General features: G+C 34.7%; 1 pseudogene; it reads right to left on the bottom strand.

The window, feature by feature from the left end:
- Positions 1-23,812, bottom strand: part of LOC102476980 (uncharacterized) — a 58,744-nt pseudogene that overhangs the window by 319 nt on the left and 34,613 nt on the right.

Genomic DNA, 23,812 nt, shown 5'->3' with positions numbered 1-23,812 from the left:
ATTCCTGCAGCAGCAACAGTACCAGGTAAAATTCAACCTCTAACCAGGAAAAGCAGATCGTGGGTGGATCTTGCAGCCTCAAGACCAGAGGTGGCCTTGGGGGGTTCCAGGGCCTGCTACTTCCACATCTGAGTCCTCACTTCTATGTCTGTCACGCACTCTGACTTTTCTTAATTCTCTGACTCCCACTGCTAGAACACTGAAGCAAAATAAACCTTTTGTTCAGTGAATCAAACATTATGTAATAAAAAAAAGGGTGAGTACTTACATAGTTTATGGAAATGCAAAAGAATAATCATAACATAAATTTAACCAATTATAAGCTTATATATGACATTCAGGAACCTATTAAATATAGTGATATAGCATATTAGTTTTTGAAAATTGAATGAACTAGAGTGGTAGATAGGCATTTTTGACAGGTCGTCACCATGCTGTGATACACAGGCCACAGCCTCCCAGCTAAATAGGACAGGAATGAGCCTGACTGCAGCCTGCTTTAAGTTGGTTCAAGAACTGAACGGAAACCTCCCATACAGCTCCAACCTCGTGTATACTCCCTGAGCCACCTGGTTGAGCTATATTAGTTCTTAAAATAAGATGTTCACTTAGAAAGGAGACAAGGATATTTAATTATCTTATCCTTGGTTGTGTTTTTATACTTTCTTCAGAAGTGAGGTATAATCCCCACAATCTTTTCTTTTCTTGTTTCTTTTTCTTTTTTTTTTTTTTTTTTTTTTTTTTTTTTTGCTGTAGAGTATACATGCTTGCTAGAAAGATAGAGACAGAAAGTGAGAAATCACCACCCAAGGGGAATGGCAATACTGCAATTCCTTCTTCTCCATTCTCCTCTTGGGATTTTGGGCACACATGTCCACACACCTGGTGTGAATTTAAGCCATCAGTTCCAGGACTCAAACTGTGGTTGACTATGTAGGAGTCTAGGACGTAACCACTACACTATCTGCTGGCTCTCGAATCCCCCAGTCTTTTGTTTCCCAGGATTTTTTCAGTATTCAATGTAGCCTATTTGTTTTTAATGCTTTAATATTCTGTCTTTTACAAGGTTGAGCTACTTTTAAATTACTAAAAGATTGTTAACCTGAAAGCACTAAAAAGTCATGTCAAAAGCTGCAAATACAGGCAGAATTAGTGACTGCCAGACTTAGGGCATCATTACTCTATCTGAAATGCCCAGTACAGTTTTGTAGTTTTAACTGTCATAACTATTGTTGCTATCATGGGGTCTTCCCATGTATTTGCTTCTTGTTAGATCTTAGCACACTGATAAAACATGTATTCTTTGTTGAGAACGTTAATATTTAAAAGTCTTGACACAAATACTTAAGATGGACACTTCCTTCTTTGTGGCTGGTGAAATTCTGTTTTACAGAGGTAAAGGTAAAAAGGCAAAAGTAGCACAAATAGAAAACCCACTTTCAAGCTATATGTTGTTAAATAAACATAATTGGTTATTTATGTTACAGTTCTAATTGAAATTCCAATAGTAGCACGAACAGTGATACCTTGACCTGCCTCATTTTACATGCTCAGTGACTAGGTATGAAAATTAAAAAAAAAAAAAATCAAATTGTCATTAAAGCCTGTCTTCCATTTCTATAAATGTTAAAGTTAATGAATAGTATTAGAAATGGCTGAAAGAAACAAATTTCTAAAGTCAGAAATAACAACTAATCATACATTAGTTTTAGAAACAAACAAAAAAATGTGTATGATTAAAGTTTGCTTTACTCAATATCACAGGCCCTTCTCCCTGGCCAATTCTTACAGTAGTTAGTGACACAAGTCTGATGTTACTCTCATGACTAATCTTTTAATTTTCATAAAAGCCAACAATCCATATTCAAAGGTCTTCAAAAAGTTCATAGAAAATGAATATTATAAAATAATTATTGTATTTATTTATTTATTTTAAATTGACCAGAGTGGGACAGAGAATGAGAAAGTAATTCTCCAGGTCTAGGACTTGAACCACAGTCAGGTATATGGGAGTCCAGTGCCCTTAACCATTGCACCACCTGCTGGCTTCCAAAATGCATGTGATAAAAAATATTCTATATGGGACCAGCAGTTAGTGTAATGGCTATGTTGCTAGACTCCCATGTTGTCAACTGCAATAAGAGGCCCAGACCTGGTGGCTTAACCTCATGCCGGGTATGTGTGCGTGTGTGCCCAAGATCTCCAGAGGAGAATGGAGGAGAAGGGATTACTGCGGGCCATTCCTCCAGGGTGTGATTTCTTGTTTTCTGTCTCTCTGTCTTTCTGGCAAGTTCATGCACCCTGTAGCAAAAACCTCTCAAAAGAAATATATATATACTATAAATGGATTCCCAGGGGTATTTTTTTTTCTCACCAAAATTAACTCACACTTTAATTCCATTTTTTTCTCTTGAATTTTTTGAAATCTCCTCATGTTATGGAGCACAATAAATACTCTTTCTATGTATTATGACATTATCCTTTGCATCTTCCTTTTAATTTCCATTCAAAAGGGTCAAAACACACTGGCTACTTATCTGGCTTTTACCATAGAGAGTGTGTGCTCACAAGACAGAGAGAAGGAAAGTGAGAAAGCATTCCACAGTGTGATTGTCCATGTTACAATCCTTTCTCCATTTTCCTCTCTGAATTGTGGGCATGCATACACACACACCCAGTATGATTTTGAAGCTGCCGGATCTGAAACTCGAACCATGACTGTCCATGTGGAAGTCCAGCACCTTAACCATTAGACCACGTACTAGTCTCTAGGGTATATTTCAATCTACCACTGCCCTTATTTGTTTGCAGAGAGATATATGAGGAATCATCAAAAAGTTTTGGATGATGGCATACTATGAAAAAAAAATGCATACATTTTAAAAACTGTTTTGTACCAAATTAAACATATACTTTAGTTCCGTCTTCCCATGAACTTTTTGAAGTCTTCTCATATATCTTTACTCATCTTAGAGAAATTGTTCTCATTTATTTTTGTTATAATTTTATTTAGATTCAAATTTCTCACAATGGAAGTCACCCTTTTTAATGCATGATTATGTGAGATTTGAACAACTCAAAGAGCGTTATATAACTGTGACTATATACTCAAGATAGCATTGCTAGCATGGCCCAAGTTTCCTTCATGGTTATTTGTAGGTAACTTTTTTTCTCACTAGATCATTTGGAAATCCATGACCCGACTTCTGGCAATATAAGTTTTACCTAATCCACTCATTAAGATGGACTCAAATAATATTTGTCTTTGGGTCTCTCCTTGTTCTTGCTCCATTATTGTGGAATTGCATGAAGAAGTTTAACTATCTCTTCACATGTTTAAAATATTGACTAAGTAAATTTTCAGACCTTAAGTGTGACCAATGTTCTTTATGCATGCTACTATTTGTAATTTTTAATTTTTTATTATATTTTCAACAGTAGGAAAGATAATTGTCCTTATTTAGAATTAATGCAAATTTTTGATAGAGATTCAGGCCTTGGTGCAATGCTAATAAAACACTTCATGATGCTGGGTCCACATGTGAAGGTTCTAGATCAAATCCTGAGGCCTCCCTGAACACACCAGGCATGTGGCTGCATAGCCGTGATCCCGACTGGCTGAGGCTGCTAGTAGATCACAGCATAAAGATTGTGGATTGTGGTGGGAGTGCTTATCTCTTCTGTTTTTTTTTATTATTTTTTATTATTATTATTTTTTCTCTCTCTCATTGCCTGTCTTTCTCATGGGAGAAATAGACCTTTGACATAACTATTGATAAAATTATGTTATTGACACAACTTACTTTAACTTAAGAAAAATAGAGCAATAAGTCTATTACTAGAGAGGGTATAGACACCATCCACTAAATTCAAGTAATTATCCATTTAGTTGCTACTTAGACTTTCTTTGTGGATACATGGCCTTAAAGTAATAGAAAAACTGGCAAGCTTGAATACATAGAATTTGAAAATCAGGGTCATTTATCAGAGAAAAAATGATGTGTGTGCCCATGCCCAAAATGGTCATGGGAAGGAGAAATGGAGGAAAAAGATTACGGTGTGACTGTGTCAACTAAGGGTGACATTCTATTTCTTTCTCACTCTCTCCCCTCTAATAATGCATCTGCCCTCTGGCAATAAAATAGAATTCAACTTCTCATAATAACATAAGAGTAAACATACACTATTTATAAGTAAAAATGCTTCAAAGTACCATGCATGACAAAAATAGACTATGGTTAGAATTCGCCCATTGTTCCACCCAAAAAAAAAAAAAAAAACACTTAACACTTTCATCTATGTGATACATGGTGACCTAATTATATCTTTAATGTCTTTTTTAATTTATTGGTATTAAGAAACATTATGGTAAATAGCAATTTTATTAGTGAACTTATATGCAACAGTCCACATCTGTGTTAGTCATTATAAACACACGATGAACGTGAAGCAACCCCCTTCATCAGTGAATGGCATTTTGACTCACTCTGACACTTTATTGTGCCAGTCATCTGCAAACATAAGGTCACAGCTGTTCTGTGACATTTTTACACAATGAAAAATCAGCCTGTTCCACAGAGAAATAAAAAGAAATTTAATAACCTGACATTTAGAAGTACAGAAAAGGCATTTCCAATACAGGTAATTTTACATGGATCTTATGTGAAAGCAACATCACTGTTAAAAAAAAAAAAGAAAAAAAGAAAAAAAAAAAGAAATGTTTGCTTAGGCCTATTATAGTACACAAATCTAACATGGCCATCACTGTTAGTCACTTTTTTTCAGTGTGCAGGCGTGACAAGCTCAAGAAACCCTTCTGGTATTCTATATTCATGCAAACTTCTTCAGTTTTTATTACATATGGAAAATCACTATTGCTTTCTATTTTAATAGTGTTATAAGTTGTGGCATGTATTTATTTTAGCAAAGATCTGCCATTTATAGGAACATTTCTAATTTAAAATGACATATTTTAACTGCAATAAAATGTACTGAATGCTTGAGGGCCCAGCAGTTGGCATAATAGCTATGTCTCTGGACTCCCATGTAGCCGACAATAGTTCAAGTCCCAGACCTGGAGGCTCAAACTCACGCCAGGCATGTGTGTGTGTGCCCATGATCCCTAGAGGAGAATGGAAGAGAAGGGATTGTGGTGTGGCCACCCCCCTGGGGGGGGGATTTCTCTCTTTCTGTCTGTCCCTCTCTGTCTTTCTGATGAGCGCACGCACCCTATAGCAGAAACCTCTCCAAAAAAACAATACTGAAAGCTATGATAACATTGAATCTGCTTTGTCTTCTCTTTTTGTTCTCATATTTGTCTCCTCTACTCCCATCATTCTCCTTTTTTAATTATACTTAATATTTATTCGGTTTCTACTCTACCTATAGTTTTGTTTTGTCTTTCTGAGTACATATTTACTATTATTAGTGCCTTTAAGATTAGCCTAACAAAAACAAAACTGTAAGATTGCATATTTAAATATTTTATATTAAATATTGAAATTTTAAAATTCTGTGTGAAAATATCTCTACTTCAAATGTTATAGTTTTTGTTACAATAATGAATCATTTCAGATATTACTTTTGAATTCACTGAGCATTTATTTATCTGTCAGGTATGATTTACAATAAAGAAAATATTAATAATTGTCATCGAATCAATAATTAAACTTTTTCATTTTGCCTTTTATGTATATTTGACATCCTGTCCTGTAAAAAATTGAAAGCATTGTTTTAATACCTATTTTTTACCATTTTGCCTTGTTTTAGCATTCTAAGATTATTTTACTCTTCCTCTCTCTACATATATGTAAATGTATGTGTGTATGTATATATATATTTGTGTGTGTGTGTGTGTGTGTGTGTATAGAGAGAGAGAGAGAAAGAGAGAGAGAGAAAGAGATACATACATATATGTATGTATCTCCATCCTTTTCTCCCATGATTTTACTCAGTTCATTGTCTTTGAAAGCCTTATTTATACTGATGGCTTGAATTTATAGCCTAACCCTCATCACTATAGTCTACCATGTATTTGCATCTGTATACAGATATTTAATATGTATCTCAAATTTTAAACTAGGCCTATAAAAATCAAAAAATAGGGCCAACAGGTGGTGTGGACATTATGGTGACTGGATCCCATATGGCTGACTACATGGTTTGATTTCCAGACCTGGTGGGTGAAAAATCACTCTTGGAGTTTGTGTTTGTGTGTGTGTGTGCCCAAAATCCTGAGAGAAGGATGGAGGATAGTGGATTGCATCATGGCCATTCCCCCAGTACTGATTTCTTAATTTCCCTCTCTCTCTCCCTTTCTGTATCTCTCTGGCAAGTACATGCATCCTATAGCAAACTAAAAATACAAACAAACAAAAACATATATTTAACCTCACCAAATTCATGCCAAACTGATGATCACATCCCATCTCAGTATCATCTCAAAAAATGCTGTGCAAAGATGAAGGAGTCATTCTTTCCCCCCCTGTTTTCCTCCTATGCTTCCAAAATAATCAGCAGAAAGTTGTTTCTCTCCACATGCCATATTATCTAAATTCATCTTTCCTTCTCCCCTTGGTCTGAGTTATTTGCCTGGATTACTGTAACAGTCTCTTAATTGGTTGATCTGTCTGTATTTTTCCCTGTTTTATAATCCCTCTTCTAGATAACAGTCTGGTGAGATTTCTAAATCATGAACCAAATAACATAATTTCTCCTTATGAAATAGTCCAATCACTTCCCATTGCAATTAGAGTAAAATTCACACATGTCACCATGTCACAGCAAGTACTACATGACCTGGCCTAGATCTCCGACTACATCTGTCCTAGCTGTTCCATATCCATTACTGGCATTCTGAACCCCTGGCCTTCTTTCATTTCCCTTGACACCCTAACATCATCTTAGTTTTAGAGTCTTTGCAGAAACTTCCTTCCACTCAGAATTATGTACCTCGTAGCTCCAAACAGTCGTTTCCTCTTTTGTCATGCAGTTTAAATCCAAAAGTCACTTCATAAGAACATTTAACTAGTCATTACAGCTAAATCCCAATTAATTTCTTTCATAGTGCCAGCTTGCAATTTTTATAATACCAGTTGCTATCTACAGATATCTTTATTACTCTTTGCCTGTCTTTTCAATAAGCTAGTAAGTACTCTCCTAGAGGTCAAGGATTCGATTATGCCATACACTGTATTCACAGCAACCAAAGTATTTACTGAAATACAGTGGAATCTCAGTGAACATTTGTTGACTCACAAAGTGCTGCTATATTTAGACACTAAAACATTTGTAAAAGGTATTTCAGAATACATATATAATTACTATACATTTAATGTTTATCATTGATTATATGTATTTTCCTGGTATGTATGTCTATTCACTTGCTTACTTATCTATATTTATTCTCATGGAAAACAACCCATGAAATTATTACAGTAAAACCAATGGTTGTTTTAACCATTTTGTGGAATGAAATAATCACTTTTCATTTACCCATCCATTCATTCATTCAGTATTATTTATGAAGTACCTACCATATGCAAGGACGTGTCTAGAGTTCTGGGAATATATCAGTAGATATCATAGACAAAGTATTTGCCTTTATAAATCTACCATTACAATTAGTAGAGAATCCTAAATAATAAAAAGACACATTAATCTGGAAATTGAAATACAGTTTCATTGTAAAAATTTTGCATGATAAATAAGATGTGGGATTTTTTGTTTGTGTTGGTTTGTTTTTACTATAGGCACATGTAGTTTCCAGAGACAGAGTCAGAGAGATGGAAAGTGAGAAACCATCCCTCAATGGGGATGGCCATGCCACAATCCCTTCTCTAGTCTTTTCTTCTTTTGGGGTTTGGGGCATGCACACACATGGACCTGGTGTATTTTTTGACCATATGTAATCTAACTGCCTTAACCACAATCCCATTTTCTGCCCAAGATGTGGGATAGTCTTAGGAAATGTTTATATACTGTATCTGAGAAAGTACTTGTTGAACAGTTAAAATTTGAGCATTCATATGAATGACTGAGGGCACAGTCTATCTGATATTTATTAGGTCTTCAGAAAAGTCATGACTTTTTTATGTTTTTCTATGCAAAAATGTGTCATGACTTTCCCAACAACCCAATACATAAGAAGCATTTATGGCACAGGAAAAAACAAAGACCTCATCTTTGTTCTTTCTCAGGAAAAGCAAATACTCCAGTGTTGCTATAACTGAATGGAAAAAGTAAGTGCCAGTAGAGGAATTAATGGTCTAAGACATGACAAGTTTTATGATGAAAAGAAAAGTCCAATTTGGATTTTAGTTTTAGTGAGATGGGCAGCCATTATTAAGAGTTCATGGAGATGACTGACAAAATTTGCCATGTACTTTTAAGAATATAAAGTCAAATTTAAAATATACTAATTTTAATTACAGTTTGTAGAGAGTAGGAGCAGGAAAACTACTTTAAAAAGCTATGTAATAATCTGGGTGAGACATACGGGAAAGTTTGGGCAAAGATGGATGGTAATAGTAGAACTGCTTAGTTGTGAGTGTTTTGTTTTTTTTTGTGTTTGTTTCTTAGGTTGGTTAGCAATAAATGGAAAACATTAGAAAATCTGTTTTTGATTTACAATATTTGCATGTTAATTAGATAGTCAATTGGAAGATTCAAGTACACAGATGCATTTACAAGAATAAAATTTAGAAGTCTGACATAGGTATATGAACACAAGTTGAACTGAGTTAAGTCACCCGAGGATTGCATATACACAGAATGGAAAACATATCGATTTTAAGCCCTGGGATATGTCAGAATTTTTAAGTGGCAAACTATTAAGGAGCTCTCATAAAATGTTGATACTGATTTGGCACAGTAAATGTGGTAAGAAAGAAGCAAGAAAAATAATAGCATTTGGAAGTCAATTAAAGAGAGGCTTTATGGGAGAAGGTGTGGAAATGAGACATTTATTCTGTCTATGTGTATCAAAGTAATTTTACTGAATTTGTCCTCCTGCTAAAACCAACTATAAAGTCATTTGAAATATGGAAATTGAATGTTCTAGGCATTGCATATGTTGGGAACTGTGAGCCTCAAGAGGAGAATACCTATCAGGTGAGACTCATGATAAACCTGTCATCACCCCCCATTAACCTGGTGTTTCTCCAAAGAGCATTTTACTATCACAATCCAGGGAGAGGGACCTCTGTTGCTGAGCTAAGACTGAGGATGGCTTCAGTGCTTATAATGTGATCATAGAGTAACAGAGAAGAGAGTGTTCTGCAAAGGAGAAGCCATTCTGCAAGGCCTCAACTGAAGACTGGGGTAGACACCTAAGGAGCAGGATTCCATAAGATCAAATTTTGATTTCAGACAAGGTAGTACAAAAGTGATCATATATATACCTTTCCCACCTAAAATAAGTAAAAACTGGGCATTTAAACTTTTTAAAAAATCTTTCAAATAATAGATATCAGAATACAAATAATGATCTCTGAGATACAGGAAACAAAGAATATGACCCTTTACTATTGCCCAAGCCTACTGTCTGGAGTAGGTTGCTAGGTTGCACAGGCAAGGGGAACTCAAGCATAACAGTAGTCTCTATGAATTAAAGAAAGTAGACTGCCTATCAGTGGAATCATGGAGGCTAGAATCTGTTGGATGAAACACTGCAAAAAGGGAGAATGCTGGGTAGAAGCAGCACTGGAAATATCTGTCGAGGGTCACTTTACTCAGAAGTGGACTAATCAGCACCTCTCTGTAAGGAAATTTCCCAAAGAAGGGGAATGAATTACGAGAATATCAGAGAGAACAGTGTTCTTCGCTCACACAGAACCAGGAGTTAGCCAAGGCTGACACTTTCATGATATATAAGAATCAATTATAATCTATGTATGGATTTTAAATATTGTTTTTCCAAAATTAGTTCACATTTTAGTTCCATTTTCTTATTTTTTAAATTTCCAGAGGGCAGGGGCCAGCAAGTGGTGTGGTGGATAGGGCACTGGACTGACCACAGTTCAAGTCCCAGACCTGGCAGCTTGCTTTTTTACTTTTCCTCTTTGTTTCTTTTTGGTGAGCACATGTGCCCTATAGCAAATTAAAAAATAATAATAATGATAAATAAAATTAAGTGTTTTTTTTTTTTTAATTTCCAGAGGGCATGTTTCCTTACCAGAGTGAGAGGAAAAGAATTCACTTTCACTGATGGGGTTTGGTTATGCTGAAATCCCTGGTCTTCCATTTCTCTATCTTTCTGGGATTTTGGCATGCACTTGTGACTGCTGTGTTTTTCAAGATGTTTTGGCTGTCATTCAAACTATGGTTGACCGTGTGGAATCCAGCTCTTTTAACCACTAGGCTGTTAAATTTTCTATAGGGCACACATGGTCACCAGAGAAAGAGAGAGAAACAGAGAGAGAGAGAGACAGAGAAGGTGGGGATGCAAACCATGGTCTGCCATGTGGGATCCAGTGCCTTAACTATATCATAACAACTTTTGGCCCAGTTTTTAGGTTTTAGAGAGAAGTATCTGCTGTTGACATTCAGATCAAAAAATTTTTTAGCTTTTAGCTTATTAAGTCATCCAGTATACAACATTTTACCATCAGTGACCATAGTGTCTGATTCTAGCTTGGGTTAATATTGTATTAAAATAAGCATTAAAGTACTAAAAATTAAAGAATTTTAACCCAAAGGAATTTTTTCTTTCTGACTTAAAAATATAGTCATATTTTTGATGATCTTCTCAGCAAATTCTGATTAATCACATTGATAAGTAATGAGAGTCATAGAAAATGCTAGTGGTCAAAATGTCAAAATTTCATAGACTAAAATGTAACAAAGTTGTCAATTCTGTTTTCTCACATATCTTTTTGTGATACCTTAAATTTACATGCCCATAGTTATGATATATAGTTTGTATATGGGAAATAAAAATGGACACACAGTTTGCTCTTGGAATTTCTCTTTTAACGTTTGAGTCTTTTTCTCCAGTTGGACACAAGATTGTATTCCCTCAGATTAAAAAGGACAATGGGACCACATACATGCTTTTTACTTTAGATAAGAGAAAAATCCAAATTTTTATATAGCCTAGTAATTTAGATTTTCTTTAGTCTTTGTAAGTTTGTGTGCATGTTGTTTTCAGATAAGCCACACCATGGAGCTTTCAAACTCTGCATTTGAGAAAAACAGGAAAAGGTGAATTACATTTATTTGTGACTCTACTAAGTTATTTTTAGCTATATTAAAATATTTAAATTTGGGTTTATTATGCATGTACCATTATAAAGCATGTATTTTCAAATTTAGAAAGCTTTCAGAGTACTTAACTGTGTTTTACCTATGCAATTACTCTAGTATTATCAGAGACTTTTTGAGAGGTTTCCAAATGAATTTATGATTCAAAAGCCCTACATAGTCATTGGTTTTATTTTAGTTTCCACCATTGTACATCCCCATAGCAGACAATATGGTTTCAATATGATTTTTCTTTTTTTTTTTTTTTTTTTTTTTTTGTGTGTGTGTAGAGACTTTTGCTTTAGGTTGTGTGTGCTTGCCAGAGAGAAACAAAGAGATAGAAAGCAAAAAATCACCCCCCTAGGGAGCATGGCTGTGGCACTATCCCTTCTCCTCCCTTCTCTTCTCAGGGTATTATACACACATACACATGCCTGGAGTGAGTTTTAAGTTGCAGGGTTCAGGACTCGAACTGTAGTCAACTAAGTGGGAGTCCAGCAATGTAACCACTACGCCATCTGCTGATCCTGACACAATGTGGTTTTTCAACATATGCATGTAATATATGAAAACATGTTCTTCTTCTAAAGGTTCTTCATTCTTTGCCCAGTGTCAGGGATCAATTCCTAGTTATTAATGTAAAACCCAAGTGGCACATTCTATTTTTTTTAATGATGAGATATATCATTTAAAAAATGATAACAGAATTATCTTCTGTAGAGAGCCACACATTTCTTAATCAATGTATCTATTGTACACCTTTTATATTTATTTAATGGATTCAAGCTATGGCTTAAAAATCAGTGCCAGAAGAAACCTGTTCATTTTGGCAAATGTCTTTTTTTATTCTCATTTTCTTTCTCCTGGGTCCTTCTCTCAGGCTTTTGTCCTGCCTCTGGCCTTTTTAAAAATCTGTGACTCTTACAAAACTTGCTTTTCTTTGGTTATACATTGTAAGATTGTGCTTTACTTTAACTTCACAATTGCCACAGGTAAAAGTAAAAGTAAAAATGCATTTTTTATTTCATAGACTATCTGTGCATTTTTTTACATTAATTTTCAAATAACTCATTTGAAATTGGTTTTACAGGTATCAGCTATAAAAATAACTAATGTGAAAATAAATATTCCTGTTCAAAGTGCACGGACAGAGTAATACTTCTCAGTTCCGTGGAATAGAGCTTGATTTTCTAGACTTCCTTTAAATTCTATTCTAGAGGCGCGCACGCACACACACACACACACACACACACACACACACACACACACACACAGTTTTCTATTAAATGCTAGAAAAGGGAAAGAAAAGAAATTCCCAAAGCATCTATATGAAATTGTCAAGTGGTTAGTTTCATATACTGGTCTTCATTCCTGATAAACTGTCATGGTCACAAGGAGAGGTTTGGGACATATTAGCACTTGTTACAGTTGGTATAGAAACAATAAAGTCTGGGTGAAATTCAATAGAGAAATGTAGAAATGTATGTAATGGATCCTGGAACAATAACTATGAACATGCCAATTGTTAGATTTAGGGTTAAATAATATAAGAAAGGAGAAAAAATAAAAGAGCAGTGTCAGGGAGTATTATTTTGTCATATCAAAAAAAAGTAGTTCCAGGGACCAGCAACTGGCATAATGGCTATGTTGCTGGACTTCCATGTAGCAGAGATCACGGTTTGAGTCCTGGACCCGGTGGCTTAAACTCACGCCAGGTGCATGTTCTTGTGAGAATGGAGAAGGGATTGTGGCATGGCCATCCCCCCTAGGGGGTGATTTTCTACTTTCTATCTCTCTGTCTCTCTGCCTTTCTTGAAAGCTCACACACCATATAGCAAAAACCTCTTTAAAAAAATAAAAAAGTCCCAAAGAAAAAAATGCCCTATCGATAATAAATCAGATGACTTGCTTCCTGAAAAGCAATCATTTGATCTAGCAATAGAAGGTATTGCTTTTATTTTCCTGTGAGATTTTTGCTGTAAATTTTTGTATATGTGCTTGCGGAAGAGTGAAACAAGGAGTCTCTGTGAGAAACATCCCCTGGGGGGGCCACAAACCTTTCTCCTCCAGTCTCCTCTCGGGATTTTTGCACATGCACACACACATATCTTGGGTGTTTTTCAAGCTGTTGGATTTGGGACTCGAACCACAGAATCTGCCATGTGCTATCTATCAGCCTTAACCTACATGCCACCCACTAGTCCAAAAAGGCTATTGTTGACAATGATAATTACAGTTAAAAAATAGTTTGGGAAGAAATCACTCCTGGGAAGAGAGACTATTAGCAAGCAAGGGGAGACAGCTGATAGTAGCAAACGTCTAAGAGAGAGAGTGGGGGAAAGCGCTCCTTCATTTGTGTTTTCTCTCAAGATTTGGGCATGCTCAAGTATGAAGTGGCTCTGCTGTCTTTTTAACCTAATCTGTTATGGTTCTTCTACTTAGAATAATTGTATTTTATTTTTCCTTTATTTCTTTTAAACGGTTTGAAGATTATCAGACTGGCTTTGTGCCATGTCAGGTTTTTTTTGTTCATTAATATACAGATATATGTGCCCATACATATACTGCATGTATTTGTAGTTCTCTGTTCAGTCCTATTATCTTTTTTTTAATAATTATTTATTTTATTTTTATTTATTCATTCATTGATTTTTTAATTTGACCAGAGAGAGACAGAGGGTGAGAGTGAGAGAGAGAGAGAAAGTGAGAAAGCAAGCCACCAGGTCCAGGACTCGAACCCCAACTGGCCATGTGGGAGTGTCCAGTGCCTTAACCACCATGCCACCTGCTGGTCTCAATCCTATTATCTTTTTGTATTTATCTGTTATGTCATATTTTTGATAACTCTATAGATTTTATTCTAATTAATTTACTTAAGTATGTAATGTTGTCCTGGCCTTTTTCTATGGTAGTGCTTGAGAATTTTTCTAGGTAATTTTATTTCAGATTATTGATCTTTAAAGATAGGTTCATAGGCCTTCCTTTTACAGAATTTATTTTTGTAATGTATTTTAACTTTTGTCTATATGGTAATGTTTTATTCTTTCTATTCTTTTATCTGGGAAGGTATGGGGTGGAAACAATTGAAAATAGTTGAAATAATTTGCTCAGTAGTTAATTGCTGTTTTCTTGCTGTAGTGACTCTTGAAACAGTGATTTTTCCAATCATATATGAGTGTGTACATACATACAGATGTATATGTTTGCTCCTTTTTTTTAGGAGAGAGAGATGTTTGCTGAAGAGATACAGAGACAGAAAGCCAGAAGTCAGGCCCCAGGGAGATGGATATTCTGCTATCTTTTCTCCTCCATTCTCCTCTTGGGATTTTGGGCATGCATGCCCACGTGCCTGGCATGAGTTTCAAGCTTCTGGGTCTGGGACTCAGACGGCAGTTGTCACAGTTACATGCGACTCCAGCAATGTACCCATTCCACCTTCTGCTGGTCTCTGTTTGCTCATTATCATTAGTTTTAGATCACGTTTATCTCTGCTTTTCCTTTTCAGGTTCCTTCTTCCCAACCTTCCCTTTATCCTACTACATTTTATTTAGTTTCATTGATTTTTATTCATAAATGCAAACATCATCATAATTATCTCTAGATCTCTAGATTATGAAAACTAAGAGAAAGACTTGATGTTTCTCACAGGTTTTGCTGATTTTCTCTTTGTCTAGTTAAATGTAAGTGCATTAACTTGATTTTTGAACTCTAGGGTCATAACAATCACCTGGAGACTTTGGTACAACAAAGATTTTCTTTCTTTCTTTTTTTTAAGAATTTTTAAATTTTATTTTATTTATTTTAAGAATTATTTTACTTAACTTTATTTTTTATTTTAAATTTTTTAATATACATTCAATCACATTATTTAGCTTACAAAGTGAACATTTCAATATGTGAACATTTCTCCCCAGTCCAGTTGATCAAAATATCCTCAACCGATAACACGACACCTCCCGATCCCATCAATGCTCTTGTCTACATATCCCTCCTCCAAATGTCCTTCCCAGGCCCCCCTCCTCCACACACACCACATCTGGCATTCACATCCATCGCTTGTGTTTGTACAACCTTTAGTCAATCAGTTTCAATCATAGAGTGCAGACATTCGGTATATATTAAGTGGGGAGCTCCAGACCTGGGCACTTAAAACTTGCATTGGATGCATGTGCATGCATGCCTAAAATCCAGAGAGGAGAATGGAAGGGAAGGAATTGTGCTGTTGCCCTCTTCCCTGGAGGGTTCTTTCTCACTTTCTGTCTGTCTCTATCTCTCCAGCAAGTACATATGCCCTACAGAAAAAAATCTCTCAAAACATAAAAGCATAAACAACCAAAGACAGGAAGCATGAAAGTTGATCTTTAGTCTGCCAATTGCACTAGTCAACAGCATCATAGTGCTAAGTAATTGATGCTGCAATTTACTGATTCCAGAGAACATTTTCCATTTTTTTGCAAAATATTCAAGGTTAAAGCTTGAAGTACAGTAATGAACTTCTACTTCAGCATAGTCAGAGCAGTGTAATAGTAAAAATATTAATGGTGCTAATTATAAAAATAGTAGTAAAATAAATGATATTAAATAAACAAGTACTGTAATAGTTTATTTCAATGAAACTATTTTTGCTTTGGATAGGAATATTTTTGATAGTTATTTTTCTGCATCATGATTTATTGGTAAATATTTTAAAAGTATTCCTTTTATGCACAAAAGAGAGAGAAAGAGGAAGAGAAATAGTAACCCGACAGTACCCAACACTGCAACCTACTCCTAGCTTCTCCTGTGGTCAGGTCACGGTCACACATGTGCCCAGAGTACTCAAGGATTTCTCTATCTGAGAACTGTGAAAAAGCTATTGAAAAAGCCTCCACACTCCTGATTGGCTTCCATAACAAACACAGTCCTCATTTTTTTTTTTTTTTTTTTTCTTGCTGGGTTACAGTCAATCATAGCAGCTAGGCTTCAATCACAGGATCTCTCCTTTAAAACAGTGTGTCAGTGAAGACAAACTTCAGAGTGTAACCAACCCAAATTGTTTCTCTGCCTCATTCATTCACTGTTGCTTTTGCATGTCACTTTCCTGTTCATGTCACTTTTCTTTTCTGAAATTTAAATACCATGTGACCATGGGGCTACGTGGAATTGTCCAGAAGTCCTGAGATCATGATAGAATTTGCTCAATTAGGGACTAGCAGACAGTGTGTGGCAGTTATGTTGCTGGAATCCCACATGACCAATCACAGTTCAGGTCCCAGACCTGGTGATTTGAAAATCATGCTAGGAACATGTAAGTGCATGTCCAAGATCCCAGGAAGAGAATGAAATGAAGGGATTGCAGCATGGCCATTCCCTTACCACCCAAGGGTGGTTTTCTCACTTTCTCTCTCATTGCATCTGTCTCTCTCGTCAGTGAGTGCACATACCCTAAGGCAAAAGCCTCTTAAGTTTTTCTTAAGATGTGCTGAATTAAAATTCCACTCAATTAAATTGGTTGGTATTTTTCTTTTTGTAGAACCCAGAATCCTAAAACATGTGCTAGCTTCACAGAACATTGTTACCACTGAGGCACTTTCCAGCTCCTTCAGACTTTTAACTTGTGTATATTTTGGTGATGTAATTAAAAAAAAAAAGTTTATGGTGGAAACTTTGGGTAGATATCATGTTATTTATTATTCTAAAATGAGAAAATAGAAGTTCTCTTGCCTACTTAGAAAGCTAGCTATGAAATTAACATTACTCTGAATAAAATTTTAAAAACATATTTCAAAAAAACCATTCATTCTGGAATATTGTACCTCATACACCATTAAATGTGAATTGAATCCAATGTTTGATAAACTTTAATATTCCACAGTAGATGCTAATTTTGATATTTGAAATAGGTTTTGAAATATATATCTGTATAAACTAGAAAGAGACTTCAAAAGATTTGTAGTTATTTTTATAAATTTATTTCTTGGTCTTCCAAGGAATTTTTGTATTTTTAAGAAAATATTTATTTTGCATACTACTGAAACATAATTAAATATAAAGTAGCAGAGACATTTGATTTTTCACATCTGATCATAATCTTAGAAAAGTAAATAATTTTAGTCTTTATTAATATCAGAAATACATATTTACTCACTGGAACTTTTGAGTAATTATTTAATTTTAAAATATATTTGAAACTCAAGAAACTTTCAGTATTTTAACTACTGAATTTGTTATCATACTGTATTGGAAATGGGGTCAGGATGGTTTAGTGTGGCTCCCTCACCTCCGTCTTATCATGTTTGAAGGCCACAAGGTAAACTTATGTTATTAGATGTACTGGACTTGAGTGCTTGTTATGTAGTTACGACTACTGTTTTATGCTATTATAACATGCATGTTCATGTGTAACAGTGTGGTTTTAGCAATGAGCCACGATTGTCTGTAGTACCTTTAAGAGAAAGAAGCAACTGGTCACCCAGCTCTTCCCTGCTAGCTATCCTTGCTTAACTTGATCTTGGTTCAGGCTGTTAAGTCCTGATGGCCTTGGCTTGGTTATTCTTGGCTCAGCGCAGCTCAGCTCCATGCACTATGAGCTCCAAGAGGAAGGATAGCGCTCTGTGAGCATTCTCCTTCATGTTACAAGATCCCAGAGGGAGGAAGTGCTTGTAAGCACTGTATGGGCATTGTGAGCCTACTAAGAACTCTATGAGCTCCCACTAAACTCAGTCAATAAAGAACTTGACATTAGTGCCTCAGCTCTTTTTCCAACTCCTGTGTCTCTGTTAAACCCACCCTTTGGAGGAGAAAAGAACCTCTCAAAACACACACCAACATGCATATATTAAGAGAAAGAGGTTCAATATTTTAGTATCATACATTGATTAGTATTTATGTTTATCTAACATATGTATGCCTTATTTGTTTGGTCAAATTGAATTTTGACAATGTCACATATTTATCATTCTCTAATAGTATTTCATCATAAAATTGTTACATTTTCTGTGGTTGTTTGACAAGGCTAAAATTAAGCACTTCAATTTCTACATAATTTTATGCAGATCTTGCTTTAATATAGCCTTACAAATAAATTAAAATGATTTTTATTTCATCCTCTAAAAGATAAGATGTTCAATAAAGTGGCCAAATAATATATCATGCATATTACTGCAGTAATCCTAAAGACAGTCAGATTTAATATTCTTAACTAGATTGAAGTAATAACTCATTGGATTTACAAGTAGACTATTTAATTAATTCTTTGGCTTCTCTTTTTCTATAAAGATCTGGTAATGAGCTTTTCCTATAGAAGAAAAATGATGCATTCCTAATGGTTTCAAAAGTACAAATGAGTCCCAATAACCAATACAAAAACTTTACATAAATTTTTATAATTCTATTACCTTTAAACTTTACCATATCTATGTCCAGAATGATTGAAGAAAATAATATTGCATAATAAACATAACACTGGAAGTTTTTGAAATGACCACAGAGTGTAACTTCTTTATTTGTGAAATTATAAAAAAATCAAGGCAACTGCTCTTTGAGAGAATATGGTAAAGTCAAGAATTATTTTACAAATACAAATATTGTACAAAGAATTGGTTTAAAATGAAAATTGACACAAAAATAAAAATCGGACAGAGATGTTTAGATATTTGTGTTCTAAGCAAATTTTATATTTGATTTTTTTTTTACCAAAAAGAGATATCATTTATTAGACTATAAAAAATTAAACTCCTAGGGAAAACTTTAACAAATATTTGCAAGACCTGTACACAGAAAATCATGAAAAGCTTTGACAGAGATGAAAGAGAATTAGATAAACATAAAGAGATACCATGTTTATGGACAGGAAGACTTGATATCATAAAGTTTTTACTTTTTGATTTTTTTTCTAATCAATGCATATACCTTTAATGTACATTCAAAATCCCAGTAATTGGAGGGTTTTTTCTTTTTTTTTTTTTTCATTTCATTTTCCTCTATACATTCAATCACATGATTATTTGGCTTACAAAATGGGTTTTTCAATAGGTGAACATTTCTCTCTAGTACAGTTGATAAAACTACAAAATATCTTCAACAGATAATACCACATTTCTTTGTGCCGTTAATGCTTTGCCTCCCTATTTTTCTTCTAAATGTCCTTCCTCAGACCCTCCTCTTTCACACACTGTATCTGGTATTTACATCTATATACTGTGTTTCTATATCCTTTAGTCAATTAGTTTCAGTTAAAGAGTGTGGACACTCAGTATATATTAAGTGAGTAAATACAATGCCTCTCCTTCAAGACCTGGCTTCCTTCACTCAGCAGTAAATCTTCCACATTCATCCACTTCCTGTCAAAAGCCAGGGTTTTGTTGCCTTTTTATGGCTGAATAGTATTCTATTGAATATATGTGCCACAGTTTATCTATCCATTCATCTACTCATGGGCATTTGGGTTGGTTCCATGACTTAGCAATTGTGAATAGTGCAGCAATAAACATCAATGTCCAAGCACTTTTCTGATGAAGTATTCTATCCTTTGGGTAGATAGCAAGGAGTGGGTTTGCTTGATCATATGGTAGTTCTATTTGTAGATTTTTGAGGAATCTCCAAATTGTTTTCCACAGTGGCTGGACTAAGAGAGTTTTGTAAAAGAGTTCCCCTTTCCAGCTGTGTAAGTTCCAGCTGTGTAAGAGAGTTCCCCTTTCACCAAAACCCTGACAGCACTTATCATTTTTTGTTATTTTTAATATTAGTCATTCTGCCTGGGTTTAGGTGGTATCTCATTGTTTTGATCTGCATTTCCCTTACAATGAGGGATGCTGAGCATTTTTTCATATGCCTTTTAGCTATTCCTATATCATCTTTAGAGAGTGGGTTTTTCAACTCATTCTCCTATCTTTTAATAGGGTTGATCCTCTTTTATTGGAACAGTTGCTTGAGTTCCTTGTGAAATCTGGTTATGAGTCCCTTATATGACACAGTTTACAAAAATATTTTCCCATTCTGAGAGCTGTCTATTCGCACAAATTACTGTGTCTTTTGCCATGCAGAAACTTTAGTCTGATGTAATCCCATTTGTCTATTTTGGGGATTATCGACTGTGCTTTGGGTTTGTTTGTTTGTTTTTAAGAAGTCTTTGTCTTCCCTAATGTCGTTTCTCACAGAGTTTCCCCAGTGTTTTCCAGGAGCAGTTTTATAGTTTGAGGTCTTAGATTTAGATCTTTGATCCACCTTGACTTGATTTTTGTCATAAGAGAGAGGTAGGAGCTTAGATTCATTTTTTTGCAAGTGGATATCCACCATTTGCTGAAGAGGTTTTTCTTTTCCCATGGGATTGACTGGTACCCCTTGTCAAAAATCAGTTGACTGTATGTTTCAATCTGTTAAAGATATTTTGATCAAAGGGTCTGGGGAGAAATGTGCACATATCGAAATGGTCTCTTTGTAAGTCAAACAATATGATTGAAAGTATATACAAAAAAAAATAAATAAATAGTGTGGAAAAAAATATTTCTGGGAACTCTATTCTGTTCTATTGGTCCTCCTGTCTGGTTCTGTGCAAGTACTATGCTGTTTTGATTACCACAGCTTTGTAGTTTATTTTTTGGGTCAGAAATGAGATGCCACTCATTCCACTCTTCTTGTGCAAAATTGCTTTAGCAATACGGGGTCTTTTATGATTCCAGACAAACTTTATGATCATCTTTCCTAGATCTGTGAAGGACGTGTCTGGTACTTTGATTGGCATTGCATTAAATATGTAGATTGATTTAGGCAGAATTGTCATTGTGATTATATTAATTCTTCCAATCCAGGAACATGGGATATCCCTCCACTTCTTTGTGTCATTTTCAATTTATTTTTTTTTAATTTTCTCTTAGTTTTCCTTGTGGAGGTCTTTAACTTCTTTGGTTAGATTTATCTCTAAGCATTTTATACTTTTTGTGGCTCTGGTAAATGGAATAACTTTTTTTTCAGTTCTGTTTCAGGCTGCCTGTTGTTCATATATAGAAATGCTATAAATTTCTGGATATTAATTTTGTATCTTGCAACTTTACTGTATTCATGTTTTACTTCCAAAATTTTTTTTATGGAAACCATTGGGTCTTCTATGTATACAATCATTACAATCATGTCATCTGCGAATAGAGAGCGTTTCACCTCTTCTTTTCCTATTCGAATGCCTTTTATGTTTTTCCTCTTTTCTGATTGTATTGGCAAGGACTTCTAGTACTATATTGAAAAAGAGTGAAGAAAGTGGGCATCCTTGTCTTCTATCCTTTTTTTTTGGAAAAGCTTTCAGCTTTTCTCCATTGAGGATGATGTTCGCTACGGGTTTTCCATAGATGGCTTTTATTGTGTTGAGAAATGATACTTCTATACCAATTTTTCTGAGAGTATTGATAATGAAAGGATGTTGTATCTTATCAAGTGCTTTTTCTGCATCAATTGATATGACCATATGGTTTTTGTCTTTCTTCCTGTTAAAAAGGTGTATTACATTTATGGTTTTGCATATGTTGAACCAACTTTGCTTTCCTGGAATAAAGCCTACCTATTCATGATGCATAATCTTTTTTAAAAGTTGTTGGATACAATTTGCTAGTATCTTCTTGAGAATCTTTGCATCTATATTAATCAGGGATATTGGTCTATAGTTTTCCTTCCTTGTCCTGTCCTTATCTATTTTAAGGATAAGGGTGACGGTGACTTTATGGAATGAATTTGTGAGTGTTTCACCCTTTTGGATCTTTAGAAATAACTTGAGCATAATGGGGTTTAACTCTTCTTTGAAAGTTTTGTAGAATTCGGAGATGAATCCATCAGAGCCAGGACTTTTCTTTTATTTATTTCTGATTCAATCTCCTGGCTTGTTACGTGCCTATTCAGTCTTTCTATATCCTCCTGGCTTAATCTTTGTAGATTATATGTGCCCCGGAATTTGTCCTTCTCATCCAGATTGACTTGTTTCTTGGCATACAGATGTTCATAGTATCCTCTAATAATGTTCTGTCTGTTGTTATTTTGCCTAGTTCAGTGCAGGTCTGTTTCACCTGGTACCTTTCTCTCTTCTTAATAAGTCTCGCTAGTGGTGTATCAATTTCATTTATCTTTTCAAAGAACCAGCTTTTACTTTCAGTTCTCTCCTGTATAGTTTGTTTATTTTCTATTTCATTTATTTCTGCTCATATCTTTATTATTTTCTTTCTCCTGGAGTTTTTCAGGTCTTTTTTAATGTTGCTTTTCCAATTCTCTGAGGTATGATTTTAACGTGATTCATTTGCTTTCTTTACATCTTCCTCTTATGTGCATGAATTGCTATGAACTTCCCTCTTACGACTGTGTTAGCAGTGTCCCAAAGATTATGGAAACTCATTTCCTCATTGTTATTGGCTTCCATGAATCTTTTGATTTCAGTGTTTATTTCTTCAGTAGTTGTGGAGTCATTCAGGAGTAGGTTATTTAGTTTCCATGTAATTGAGTATTTTTGAGGATTTTTCTTGCAATTAAACTCAAGTTTAATTCCATCATGGTTGGAGAAGATGTTGGATATAGTTTCTATGCCTTTGAATCTGTGGAGGATTGCTTCGTGCCCTATGATGTGGTCAATCTTTGAGAAGGTTCCATGTGGGGGTAAGAAAAATATATCTCATGGTTTTTGGATGGAAAGTTCTATAGATGTGTGTTAAGTCCATTTGATTTATGGTATAATTTAGATTCTTTATCTCTTTATCTATTTTTTGTCTAGATGATCTGTCCCAAGGGGACAGTGCAGTGTTGAGGTCTCCAAAATTAGTGTGTTGTAGTCTATCTCCACTTTTAGATCTAACAGTCTTTCCTTCATATATTTGGGTGCTCCTGTGTTAGGCAGATAGATATTAATAAGCATTATATCTTCTTGATTGATTAACCCTTTTAGTACAATATAGTGCCCTTCTTTGTCTCTTCAAACAGTTTTTGTTTTAAAACCTATTTTGTCAGAAATTAGTATTGCAACTCCAGCTCTTTTTTGGTTCCCATTTGCAAGGAAAACATTTTCCCAACCCTTCACTTTTAGTCTATGTATGTCTTTATTCATAAAGTGGGTTTCCTATAGGCAACAGATAGAGGGTTTCTGTTTTTTAAGCCATTCAGACAGTCTGTGTCTCTTGATTGGAAAATTGTTACTTTCATTTTATCTAATAACCTTCCAACTAGCCACTTTCACCCTTACCCTCGGGTCCTGTATGGCTTACTAGGTAGAAACAAGTCTCACTAACATTTTGGAAGGCTTTTCATGGGAACTAGATTACTCCAAAATTCCATAGATTTTCTAATATATTAACTTTTAAATTGGTCTTAATATATTCTTATTAACTGTTAAGCTTGATGTAATTAACATACCATGAAGTAATATCTTAATTTATTATAGTCTATAACTTTAAAATAAAAACAACTATACAGAGATTAGAAAAGAAAGGCACTAAATATACATTTCACAATGCCTGGGTTCTAATTAACTATGTAGAAATGTTATTGTTTCTAGAATTATTTTTGTTGTTCATTTTTACATTTATTATGGTAAATTTTAAACCAATGATATTTACTATGGTAAATT

Source organism: Tupaia chinensis, unplaced genomic scaffold, assembly GCF_000334495.1.
Source record: "Tupaia chinensis unplaced genomic scaffold, TupChi_1.0 Scaffold139190_1, whole genome shotgun sequence".
Taxonomy (NCBI): Eukaryota; Metazoa; Chordata; class Mammalia; order Scandentia; family Tupaiidae; genus Tupaia; species Tupaia belangeri.
Note: the sequence above shows the minus strand (reverse complement) of the source record. Positions and strands in the feature narration are given on the sequence as shown.